Here is a 14069-nt window from a genome sequence, read left to right as displayed (position 1 = left end):
TGATTTAATTGAGAAGTCACTCTAGAAGAATGTCATTTTTCTTGCTTCTCTTCAACAAAGTAATATAATTAAGATTATGCAAAACAGAGAAGATTCCCAGAGTGCCAAGTAAGAGTGAAGGCCTGTGAAATCCCAAAATTAGGAATTGCTGAAGTCAACATAAATAATTGACATTTAGATGACCTAATTAAAACAAATTACATCTCTGCGGGAAGAAAGTTAAAATTTTAAACATGGGATATTCTTGAGAAATAATAGACAAATATCTGAAATAGCATTTCATATTTTCTATAAAAATCATGAAAATTCAGCTTCATTCTCAACAAAATAATATTTAATAAATGAAAAAGTGTAGACATTTGAAAATACATAGGAAATAAAGTATTATTAAATATTCTTAAGGCAAAATAGCAAAGTAGTTAAGTGTGACTACTCTAGAGCCAGATAACACTGGCTTACACCATGTCTATGCAAATTTCCTAATCTTTCAGTGCCTCAGTTTCCTGTCTATAAAATGGAGACCCCATAGGTCTCTTGTGAAGATTAAATAATTTAATACATGTAAAATGTCTTAAACAGTGCCCAAATTGTAGTAAGAATTTGGCAAATCTCCAATTTGTAGTAATTTTCATTTTTTTACACATTCAACTACTCTAATGATTAAAAAAAAAAAAAAAAAGAAAGCATTATAACAAATAAAATGGGCAACTTACCTGATTGTTTTTACACGTAATTTACTTTCAGAATTTCTAAAGGAAAAAAATATGTATTTTTTCACGTGGAAACCACATTCTTATTCCAGAAAGACTTCATTACATCTTCTTTTTATGAAGCAATAAATGTCTGTTCAAAAATCCCTCAAACATCAGAAATGTGCTTTCTTTGGAAATGTACCAGCTTGCTCTAAATGCTCTAACAGCTTGAATTTTTCTTATTGTCAAATCATCTTTAATAAAGAAATGAAATTATAGATGTTGACACTACAGGGGAAAAAAGGCACCTTCAAATTACCTTTACGAAGAATTTGGTGCCTTGAACATAATGTCCATTTACACTAATGGGACAATATCTACAGTATCTCCCAATGAGTCCACTTTTTTAAAAGCAGAGAAGTTGCTGAAAAAACTTTGTTAAAATTTGATCAAAAGCCTATTTCAAATGCTCATACTAAAAGCACTTTGTATAAAATATAATCTATGAAATAATGAATTAAAGTTATTCTTTATTGAAACCTTGTTTATTGACTGTTTCTAAATATTTTTTCTCTTGTTAAAATCATAAGGTGATTTTGGATGAAAATGTACCAAAATCAACCATTGTATTGAAAAATGTATGATGGATAGCAGACTGTCCTCAACAACAAGTCTCTACTGCATGGTGATTAATAGTCACAACTATAAAATCACATTTTCTGAGCCCAAAACCAGTGTTGACACTTATTTGTTATATGACTTTAAGAGGGTTACGTTACATAATCTCTCTGTGCCTCGGTTTTTACCATTAGTAAAATGTGGAACACTACTGTTTTTATTCAAGAGAATTGTTGTGGGGATTAATGAGATAACACGTGAAATTATTTGGCATTGTCCTTGGCACACAGGAAGTGCTCAAAAGGCTTAACAATAGTCGTTATGGGTATATATATATATATATATATATACACACACACACACGCACACATATGTATATATATTTTTTATATATTCCAGTCAGTAACTAATATATATATTTTTAATATTACGAAAATTAATCAAGTACTGCAAAAAATGCTAATTTTAGGAATGTTGTCATTGTATAGCATTACCCTTAACTACACATTTGGAAGCATCCAGTATATAAAAAAGTTTTCTTCTTTTATTTATCTACATTAAATACTTTTAAGACAAAATTACAGAAAGTAAGTACAAATGAATAACAAATGTGATGCCTTTAGATTATGTTTAAAGGTCAAATTTTACAAAACTTCCTTCTTTTTATCAGAGTGTGTTTATTATTTTAAAAGTCACACCCAAGTGAAGCTGAAATGAATAGAGATGTGAAGATAGGAAGTTCTGGTTTCCTGAACACCAAGGCCACTCATTGTCTGATCAAAGCACATAGCTTTACCACTATTTCTTGCCATTATTGACTTAGTCCCCTTTCAAAAATAGTGCATAGATTTCAAACATAGTAATTGCTACCATTTCATTAGCGACTAGTAAATGCCAAGCACTATTCTAAATGCTTGTAAATATTATTTCAACAATCTTCTGTAATGGTGAGGAAAAATCATAAGAATTCATATATAATGAGAAAATGCAATTTACTTTTGATAATTACCTGGAAGAACTCTCACCATCTGGTTAGCATTAAAAAAGTAACTAAATATCCAACCAGTTTAAATTTAATCCAGTGTGATCATGTACATAGCTGCTAGGGCCTGGTCTCTCATTTAGGTAAGTTTTCAGTCTCTTAGACAGCTTTCCTCTCATCTTGTCTTTTCCCTAACATGGGGTACAAGAGGACTGTGTGGGTGACTTGACCCTGAAGTTTTAGAGGACAGAAGAATATCCCAACATTGTGCTGGTCGTTGGGTCTATGCTAACTACTGTCTACTGGAATCTGGTACAATGCTTCCTGTCAACCTACTGACTGCCAAGGCTTCAATCTGTGGCTAGTGCATTTGTGGTTCTTTATTTTTGGCTGGGCAATGTTCCTGGAGTAATTTGAGCTCCCTTTAGCCATGCTGATTGCAGGTCCATGTGCTCCTACCTACCCCAATGTCCTGTAGTCCACCCAGCTTCTACTGCAAGATTAATTGCAGGCACCTGGCAGGCACCCTGACTTTCCACTAATACACCCCACACATGAACCGAGAGGCTGGAGAAGGCTACCAGATCCTCTCCCAGCATGATCACAACTTTCCATTCTTTTAAATAGACTGGGTTGCCTGTGATGTTACAGGTTTCTTCTCCAATTCCAAAGGGAGAGTGCGGAGAGAGATCTTTCCATGCTAGATATACCTCTCAATTTTTCTAACACATGTTCTTTCCAAGCTCAGAGAAAGAAGATTCAGACTATGTTGGTTTGCGTAATTTATTCTCTGTCCCTCATTCTTTTTCCTTTTTCTCTTTTCCATATCCCCTTAAGACTGAGAACTTCTAGTCTACTTTTTCCAAGTCGTATACTGTTTACACCATAGACAGCAAACCTCATGGTTTTGCTCTTAAAAGCAGAAAAGCCACTTTTTAAAATTTTGGTAGAATACTTTGGGCTAGGTCTTTTCCAGGTATGGTTAATGGGTTAAAAGAAGAGTGGAAGGGGATTGCTAAAGAAATAGAGCAAATCCTATGTCTCCACAAAGTTTGGCTGTCCAGCCTATTGTTTGGTTCAGGTACCAGTTTCTCATGGATAATGTTGAAGAGCTGAAATGAAATATGATTTTAAAATTAAGATTAATTTCTGACAAACAGCTATTCTTTATTACATTTATAATATATGTGTTTTTCATCTCAGAAAACTGAGGCTCAAAGATGCTAAATAACTTGTTCCAGTCAAACTCCCACTTCTACTTGCATCTGATGCCCCCTTTGCCTTCATTACTATGTTGACACCTTGGCTGAGTTCTTAGTCCTCTTCCCTCCTCAGAAGACTGCATTCCACAGCTTTTCCACAACACATTTGCCTATTGAATCTTACCAATATTCCTCCTGGCGACTTATGAACCTTCTTTCATAATGTTCTATATGATATAAAATGGAAAGATAAAAAATCATTCAATATTAAAATCTAAGGACAAAACATCCCAGGCCATGTAGAAAATAACTCTTTAAAATTACTCTTGCAGGCCAAATTCATTCAGTCAACAAACGTTTATTGAATTCCTACTTTGTCCCAGGCACATTTTAGGCACTGAGAGTACTGCACTGAACACAACAAATTTTCTCATGGAATGAGGCCTATACAAGCTCCAAAAGGACTCCAATCCGTGGGAGGGAGACAGACAACAAATACATTAACAAATAACTGTATAATATTTCAGATGACAGTAAGTGATATGTGGAAAATGAAACAGGATAAGGCAGATGTGGCAGGGGTATCTATTTGTTTTAAGTACAATGTGAGGGAAGGCCTTTCTACATTTGTGTTACTCTGTTCTCATGCTGTGAATGACATACCAGTCCATAAAAGAACAAGGTTTAATTGACTTACAGTTCAGCATGGCTGGGGAAGCCTCAGGAAGCTTATTAATACAATTATGGTGGAAGGGGAGGCAACACATCCTTCTTCACATGGCAGCAGCAAGAAGCGCAGAGCAAAGTGGGGAGAAGCCCCTTATAAAACCATCAGATCTCATGATAACTCACTGACTATCACAAGAACAGCATGGAGGTAACCACACCTGTGATTCAATGACCTCCCACCAGGTACCTCTCACGACACGAAGGGATGATGGGAACTACAATTCAAGATGAGATTTGGGTGGGGGCAAAGATATAATATGAATATTCAAGCCAAGACCTGAAGGAAGAGAGTAAGAAATTCAGGTGTCTGGAGAAAGTACATTCCAGGCACAGAGAGCAGGAAGTATGTTTGGTTTGTTCAAGGAAAAAGATGGGCCCCATTGTGGCAAGAACAAGGGAGACCAGGGGAAGGATGGTGACAGATGAAGAGGAGACGTGTGGGCCTTTGGGACTTTATCTTTCATTCTTTAAAAGGGGCAAGGCCACTGCAAGGTTTTGAAAAGAATATTGTTATCAAGTGACTTTAGCTTCTAGGTAGAGGCAAAACTATGGGAAAGCAGCAGTGAAATCAGGAAGAACAGTTAGGAGGTTACTGCAATAGCCTGGGAAAAAGATGTGGGCTTACATCAGAATAGTGAGAACAGTTTGGTTGAGATCTAACAAGCCACTCCAAATTTAGAGAAATAAGACAAGTATTTAATTATGCTCATGAATTCTGTGCATCAGGAATTTGAACAGAGAAGAACTGGAGAACTAGCTTCAACTTCATGATTTCTGGGGCTTTAGGTGAGAAGACATGAAAGCTGAGGGACTCAGTTGCTGGGTGCTGGTACCACCTGAAGCTAATTTACTCAGGTATATGGTGAATGATGATGGCTGTCCACTAAAACCAACTACATGTTTCTTCTCCATGTGTCTTGGGCTTCTTCCCAGCATGGTGATTGGGTCACAAGACTGAATGTCTCAATCAAGTTGCACAGCCCTTTCAAATTAACAGACACCCTCCGACCAAACTTGGGTCAAGCTCCTCTGAGCCCTCTTTTTAACTAGGCCTCTACATTGTCTTGTCCTGTCTTTGGCTTGCTGAGTCTAGTTTCAGGAAAAAATCCCAAGTCAGTTTCACAAGAATCTCCTCATCCTTGGCCAGTCCTTGGCCTGCTTTTAGTAGGAATCCTGTTAGACCTGTGTAGCAAGAATCCATCTACCCTTATATCTCCCCTCAGTAATTTTCCATCTACTGCCCCCTCACTGTTCATGGGCTTTAAATCCCCAGCTGTCTTTGCAGTATTCAGAACTGCGTTCAATCTCTCTCCCCTATTGAAATAGTTTTAAATAATATCTGCCTTAGCATTTTAACAAGTATCTGAATATTTTTTAACAAAATCTAGCCTCAGAAGACATACAGTGTCATTTCGGCCACATTGTTTATGGAAGCAATTGCCAGTCCACCTAGATTTGAGAGCAGGGTGATTAGACTCTATTTCTTGACAGATGAGAAGCAATATTTGTTTTAAGAAGAAGTTGCAAAATAGGAGTTATTGCTGTGGTTGTCTTTGGAAAATAAAATTTGTCCCAAGATTATATAAGGGAGAGTCATAGATCATAGAAGAAATAAAATAATCTATTAAGAGCTTTTTTGGCGGGTATTTATTTTCTACCAAAAACACCAGGAATATGCATTTTTTTTAAATATAATGTTCACTTTTTTCCCTTTAGAAAATAATTTATATTCAATACATCATGGAGATTAAGATCTCAGGTTATCCATTCCGTCAATGGTTTAAATAATTCCTGGACCACTGTCTATCCACTTGACTTTGAACAGGGTATTTATTCTCTTTTCTCCAAACCTCAGTTTTCTTATCTGTAATTGGCAATCATAATGATAGTAACAAACAGAATTTTTGAAAGTATTAAATGTGACAATTCATGTGAAGTTATATAATTATACAGAAATTGTTTGATGATTTTAGCTCTTATTACCTTCACCCTTATTTTGGAAACTTAAGATATGGAAAATGAAGAAAATAAAATAATCAGAAAGAGTACCATCCAGAGAAATGTCTTGTGATACAACTGCTATATTAGCATAATATAAATGTGAAGAAAGTTAATATATTTTATTTTATTTACAGGTGTTAGAGTTGTTTTGTTCATACAGTAATTTTTTGCAATCAATTTTTATTTTATGTGTTTTTTACCCCCTGCATGAAGCCTACATGCAAATATACACACAAACACACAAACATATGTATGTAAAAGGCAAAAAAGAAATAGATTTGCCACAGCCTCAGTGATTTGGCCTTTTCCACAGGAGTAGTGAAAATGTATTTGAAGTGGATGTGGATTAAACATAGACACACCCTAAGCTAAATAAAATACAAACATGAATTCTTCTCAAGGTGCAATTCATTCAAATAGAGGATTTGAAATTCGATAAAATGCCAATGCAAAGGCATATGATGCTTGAATGACATTAATTAGTTGAATACTGAGCCCAGGAGCAAGTGAGGCTCATCCACTGAATATGTACATAAGATTTTTCTATCAAGGAGAACCACAGAAAAAATATATAAGCGGCTTCCTCCTCTTATTTACATTCAGGTTCCTATTAACATGTTCCTGAGAAAGAACTTTATGCAAATATAAGCCTTCCAACTTAATAGCAAACTGATCATAAGCTGAGCACTCTTCTTTTATGAGCAAACGCCTTGAAAAAGCATCTGAACCATGAAAGTATTTAAGAGACTATGATTTCAACCAGACTGTATTTTAAGACATCATGTAAAAGGCAGGATTTCAAGTATCCTCCTATAATCATAATCCCAAAAAACTTTACAGGTCTCTAGTTTAACATCATTGTTAAATTTCACAGTCTAACCATTCACCAATTCTTTTATTGGCTTTATGTTTCAAGATTTTTTTTTTTTTTTTTTTGCTTTTCTCTGTTTATGTAATTTTGTGATCAGGAATTTTACTCTGATTTCCATCTTCTTCTCTCAAAATGAATATTATAAATCTGACCAGGCAGCCAATTTAACAGCTGTGACAACACAAGCCTCTTAGGCTTTTCAAATTAAAACCATTCCAAATTTATCTTGGTCACCCCAATTTAAAAACAAATCCATAGCAGTTTTAATATTTCTGAATATAATAATTTTTTTCTCTACACTAACCATGTATTTATTTTGAAAGTTCAGTGACAATTGTTCACGATAAATTATACTATTGTCACTGCATTCTTATACATGTTATGCTCCATCACATGACAAACCCATCCTTCTTTGAGTTCCAGAAGTCTTTCACAGACAACTCAGCCAAAGGCCAGAAAAGAATCAGTATAGCAGTATGAGCTAAGAAATAAACCGGCAATTCTAAGATCATGACCTATCATACCTTTTTGACTATTAACTTATCATCTGACCTTCTGCTAGCCATTTACCCTCACATAGCCTTCTTTCTGAAGTGTGTAAAAATGGGAATGACAACACTCTGGTTACAGCTCAAAGAGATCAAGGAGAAAAAACTGGTACAGGGGCTGTAAAATACCTTGCAGGCCATAAAATACCACATAAATGCTTGATAGTAAAACAGCTACAGAGCTCCATCGTTTAATATAAGACTAGTTTTTCTGCTAAACAAAGTACCAGCAGAAGCAACTAAGATCCCACAGGAAAAGATGCAAAACTCCTGATCATAATGAAAAGTGTTTGCTTGTTTGTTTATTTGTTCAAATTGACTTTATGGACTGAGGGGAAGATATCTGCACAGACTATGTGATCAAATGCACAGAGTAATCTAGTCATCACATACTATTCTAAAAAGACACTCTAATCAAGCACGCTGAAGTCGGAAGCTGGAAGGCATAATATTACACAGTCCCATGGGTGTGTTCGTCTTTAAATGAGTTTGTGTATGTGTGCTTTTTTGTCTCATGGAACTGTTTTATGGTAAACAACCAAAAGTAGAGATATTTTAACATTTTCTTTTTACTCAATCTATTTGAATATGTTCACCATACAATTTTCCCTTTGAAATTCTAATTTCATTTGCTTAAGATCAATATTAATTATTTCAAGGAAACTTCCCCAAATTATCATTTTACTTAAAGATGTGATCACAACTAGATGTTGCCTAATACAATTCATGTTACATTAAGAAATAACTTAATCCTTTTTGGTTCTTCTTTGCTGTTCCTCAGAAGAGAAATAAGCTACAGAATAGGTTTCATCTTGTCACCTCTCACAGAAAAACTACGTTTTGGTCTCAGTCTTAGAGTCACTCGTCAATTTACTATTTAATACTTTTTTTTTTTTACAAACAAGTATAAGCCACCTGACTGGGTGCAGTGGCTCATGCCTGCACATTCCCAGCACAATGTGCACAATCCCAGCACATTGGGAGGATGAGGCCAGTGAATCACCTGAGGTCACGAGTTCGAGACCAGCCTGGCCAACATGGTGAAACCCTGTCTCTACTAAAAGTAGAAAAATTAGTCGGGCATGTTCGTGCGTGCCTGTAGTCCCAGCTACTCAGGAGGTTGAGGTAGGAGGATCGCTTGAACATGGGAGGCGAAGGTTGCAGGGAGCCGAGATGGTACCACTGTACTCCAGCCTTTGCGACAGAGTGGGACTCCATCTCAAAAAAAAAAAAAAATCAAATTAAAATGTGTATATGTGTATATATGTGTGTGTGTGTGTGTGTGTATACACACATACGTGCATATATGTGTGTGTATATATATAAACATGTATATGTGTGTGTATTTTATATATATATATACACACACAATACACACACACACGCACATATATATTGCGCCACCTTAAGAAAACAATGCCAAGTCCTGAATCAGGAGAAAAAGAAAACATTAATTCAGCTCACATATAAGAAATTTTAGTATGTATTAAGTGGTAAGTGGTATGTATTAAGTAATGTAGAGTGTTTTTATCACAACTATTCCTCCCAGCCCATCACTAGATTAAGACACAATGGACCACACTATATTTTTAAATTTTATTATTCGTATATCTCTGGACAATCACTAATTTTCTTAATCTACCTGTTTTTTCATTCATTCATTCAAAAAGATTCATTGAGACCTGTTTCTTGCTAGGCATTTCTAGGAACTGGAGATTGAGTAAATAAGAAGGATAAAAGTCTCTGTCCTTGCTAGGTTTCATGGCTCACACCTGTAATCCCAATAATGGGAAGCTGAGGCAGGAGGATGGCTTGAGCCCAGGAGTTCGAGCCCAGCCTGGGGAACACAGTGAGACCCTGCTCCTACAAAATTTTCTTTAAACATTAGCCAGAAGTGGTGGTGCTCACCAGTGGTCCCAGCTACTCAGGAGGGTGAGGTGAGAGAATCTCTTGAGTTCAAGAGTTTGAGGTGACAGTGAGCTATGATAGCACCACTGCACTCCAGCCTGGCAAAGTAAGACCCTGTCTCTATTTAAAAAAGAAAAGAAAAAAAAATCTGTCTTATATTCAAGCATACATTGGAAATAATATCTTTCTTGTTCACCTCAAAGTGTCATGGTAATGAGATATGATGATTTGTGTGAAAATACTTTGTAAACTACCAAGCGCCATATCGATAAGTTATTTTTATGATTATAGCAATTATACTCTTGCTAATATTACTAAGTATTAGATACAAAGTCACATTTGAATGATAAGTAGGAGATTTCTGTTATGAGAGTGGAAGTAAGGAGAGAAAAGAAGGCATTTAAGCACAGAACGAGCCAAGGACAGACCTTGTGACATTATTGGGTTTTCTGAGAACAACTAATAGTTTTCTTGTTCTCTGGGGCATAAAATGCAAGGAATCTGAGATAGTGAGAAATTAATTTGAAGAAGAAATCGGGACCTTTGCAAGAAAGCCTGGGCATGCACTGTTATAAAGTAGAATGAGCTTCATGAAGTACTTTAAGTGAAGCCACTGAGAAATTTTAACAGAAGAGTGACATGGTTTATTTTACATTTCTGGCAAATCACAGTGGTAGGAAAGAAAATAATATTGATGGACATTAAACAAGAATTAGAGAACACAGCTTAGAGGGCACTGGCATAGAAGGGTAAAGCAGAGAAAATCTGAACTGTGGAATTGAGCATATAGAGATGAGTGAGGTATAGAGATGTGTTTAGAAAGTAAAATAGTTAGGGTTTGGTGATATGATTGGAGAGGATGTGGGAGGATTCTAAGTTTAGAATCAAATTTCTGGTTTGCTTAGATAGTTAAAGTGAAGCACTCTCAACCTCTCAAAATTATGAGCAGATTAAATTTTTTATTATGAATTTATTGAATTTAGTTTGGAAAATTATGAGATTGAGAAGACTACCACCTGAGAAAGAATACACAACAGATAACTGAACATCTGAGACCAAGACTCAGCAGAGAAATTAGAAATGAAGATAAGTGGGTGCTATCAGCAATAAGACACTAACTGAAACCTCATGGGTGAGTGAGGATTGTCCAGTGTTAGCATGGAGATTTTAGCAGAATTTTCAAAGATGAAATGTGTGACAGGTGTGATTTGAACTATTACGTATTAGTTTAGTTTAGTCTCCCCTTGTTCAGGAGGCTAAGCTCCCCTTTTAAACTGTCACCTTCCTCCCCACTCTGTGCAATTCTCTCTGCTTTGGAGAAGAGAGGGGGTTTATGAGATCTAAAATAGGGATAATGGGGGAGATAGCAAGGAGAGGTTGGACTCCCCTCTGGACTGTGTATGTGATCATTCCTTTCCCTCTTCCTGCTCACTTTCCTTCTTCCCCATTCTGAAGTTACAGAAAACAGACCTGAAATTATCCATATGAAGGGGTAGAAAGGCGTGACACTTTTTCTCACCTATCATAAGTGTCACAGCCAACTCTCATTTTACAAAAGACAGGTCAACAACAAAAAAGCATAACAAATGTATTTAATCAAACATGACATGGGAACCTTCAGAAATAAGACCCAAAGACATAGGGAAAATTGTCTGTTTGGTTGAATGAAGAATGGACAATCATATAGATCATATAAAACTGTGATTGAGAGAAAGGGTATAATGTAATGGTTACAGGCTGATGGGGGAAGCCAGCAAGGCCTGTCAGTTCAGATTCTTCTTGGCCTCGTTGTGTAACATACCTTCCTCCTGCAGATGGGGCAAAACACTCTCTGAAATGAGGGTCTTCAAAGGAAATAAAAGGAGTTATCTTTCTAGGTTTTATGCTTTGCTTTGGAGAAGAGGAGTTCTAGTTTCTATGACCAGCCTTGTGAAAGAAGAATTCTGGTTTCTGTGGCTCACTTTGGAGGAGAATAAGGGGTTGAAGACAGGAGAATGGCAGAAAGTCAGAAAGACCTTGGATCTGAGGCCCTCCTGATTTCCTTCTATCCAAAGTATTCAGCACTCCAAGATACTACACTTCAGGATATTGTGTTTTGAGCCTCCACACACACCAATTATTTTGTGTTAAGCAGCCTTCGAGTCTGTTTTGGTAGTAGAGAAATGAAAGAGAAAAACACAAATGAAAAGACAAATATGATGTCTGCACACACACAATCTTGGGAAAAAGCAATATTAATTAATAATGCATTTATTCATTCATCCTCACAGTCACTAAACAACTGTGTATTGAAAAACTATGTTGTGCTAAATCTCAGCACAGAAAGAAATAGGACCTTATCCTGGTCCTTGAGGAATTTCCAGTCTTGAAGAGAGCCATTCATATTAGATTGCTCTTCTAATATTTCAATTTGAATGATCAAAGAATCTGCGGACTTTGGTAACAACAACAAAACAGAAAAGAAAATTCTGCTTTGAAATAAATTTGCCTATATTTATTTTAATCGTGAAATTTAAAGAATTTGCTGTTTAGCAGCAATGTGTACCACTGGTTGGTCAACTGGATGAGGTGACCTTCGAACTTCTGTTTCAGTCAAATACACTCTTAGTCAAGTCTCCTATGACAAGCACATTCAGTCCATTTCCAAAAATTGAAATATTTTCCACACTTTAAATGGAATTTGCACATTTTTTCTTGGGCCATAATTTTGAATCAAGTAATTCATAACGAATTACCATTGCCAATTTATATATATTTTTAACTTCAAGCTTTAATTATTTTATTCATGAATACTTCTTCCAGCATCCTAGATTAGTGGTTTCAAACGCTACCTTTAAATGAAAGCATCCCTTTCCTTTCTGTCCTCTAGCATCTCTTAAAAAGAAGTCAGTTTAAAGTCTCATGATATTTAATTTCTCATTAATCTTCAGTTCCTCACTATGAGTTTGTTATGTGTATGATATTCAAACTCACAGTATTCAACTGAACTTTTAATAAATCCTTTTTACTAGTCACACTTAAAAAAATAATCATAGGCTTTAGAAATGTCTGCATAGTCATTTACATATCATTTCATCGTTGTTTCCAATTTTCTGGGATTTTCCACCCTTTTCATCTGTATGTCCTTCTCTTTTCAACTATTCATGAAATTTTATCACCTGGAGATAAAGTAATTTAAGGGTTTTTTTTTTCTAATTTGCTCTTTTCTATATTCATAAATTTGCCAGATTCTAGAAATCCGTATAATACACCCAGCATTCATGCTGAACTTAACTTTTGTGGATGAGCAAAACTAAACGTTTGTCAATTTCAAGATAATTGAACTGACCCATTGTTTTCCATATATCAGGGAAGAGCAGGCTCAAGTAAAATATTTTATTTGAAAGAAAATGGAAGGACCCATAGAGGTACAATAATTCCATGTATAATTCTACATTAGACACATGCATTCACACTGTAAATGTGCCCTTTCTTTTGCTAAAACATCATTAAAGCAAGTAATAAAACACACAAAGTACTGATCAACCCTAGTACTTGCAATAATATGAACACAAAACAAGAAAACAAAATTTAAAGAGAAGCATAATTTTCAACTGCCATTGTTGAGATTGTCCATCTGAGCTCTGAATGCCGAAAGACCAACATCAATATTAAAAGAATACTGTAAACAAAGGCAAAGTGTCGACTGTTATGCCATTTCTTTTTTTATGTCTTTCTTCTGCAGTTGTAAATTCTGTTACTATAAAAGTAGATGATTCATTGCAATTGTGAGGCCATTTTCGTCTAAACAATCAACAGTAATGATGTGTTGTAGATAATACAGTGGAAAATTGATTTGGTGTAAATTTTGGCAAGATATTTTGCTATGTCCCATGCTGCAAAGGGACTGAACTGTAATGTAGAGATTATACTGCTTTTTTGCAAACTCTCTTCAGGGGAAGAGACTATTTAAGCATCATCACACTTATGCATTATAAATCAGTGCAAAACACAACCCCTCTCTTTTCATGGGAAACATAACATTAGCATTTTCTAAATGACACTGTCTTTCAATGCATCATCTCAGATAAATACAAGGGGCATCTAGCTATATTTAGCTCCCCAACTGAAGTGCATGTCAGATTTACGTTTGAAATTTTTGTGGGAGTATGTCTCTCAAAGAGTAATTTCCAAATAGTTTAAAGGGTCTGTACTAAGTGTCGGGAAATTTTACTTTTACTTTCAGCTTTACCACTATCTAGTTGTGTGACCTTTGATATGCCAAATCCCTTCTGAATTTCGTTCTACGTTTGATTCAATGGGACTAGCCCAGTAGAAAGTTTAAAAATATATAGATGTTCCCTGTCTTTCCCCAGACAAGTTAAATTCCAATTTCCAAAGATGGGATGAAGGCATTGGTATTTTCTTAAGCTCCTCATGTGATTGTAATATGCATCCAACAATCACATCCAACTTGAAAATGCTCCGACTTAAAAAAAAAAAAAAAAAAAAAAAAAAAAAAAAAAAAAAAAAAAAAAA

This window comes from Rhinopithecus bieti, unplaced genomic scaffold (genome assembly GCF_001698545.2).
Source record: "Rhinopithecus bieti isolate Rb0 unplaced genomic scaffold, ASM169854v2 scaffold_33070, whole genome shotgun sequence".
NCBI lineage: Eukaryota > Metazoa > Chordata > Mammalia > Primates > Cercopithecidae > Rhinopithecus > Rhinopithecus bieti.
Note: the sequence above shows the minus strand (reverse complement) of the source record.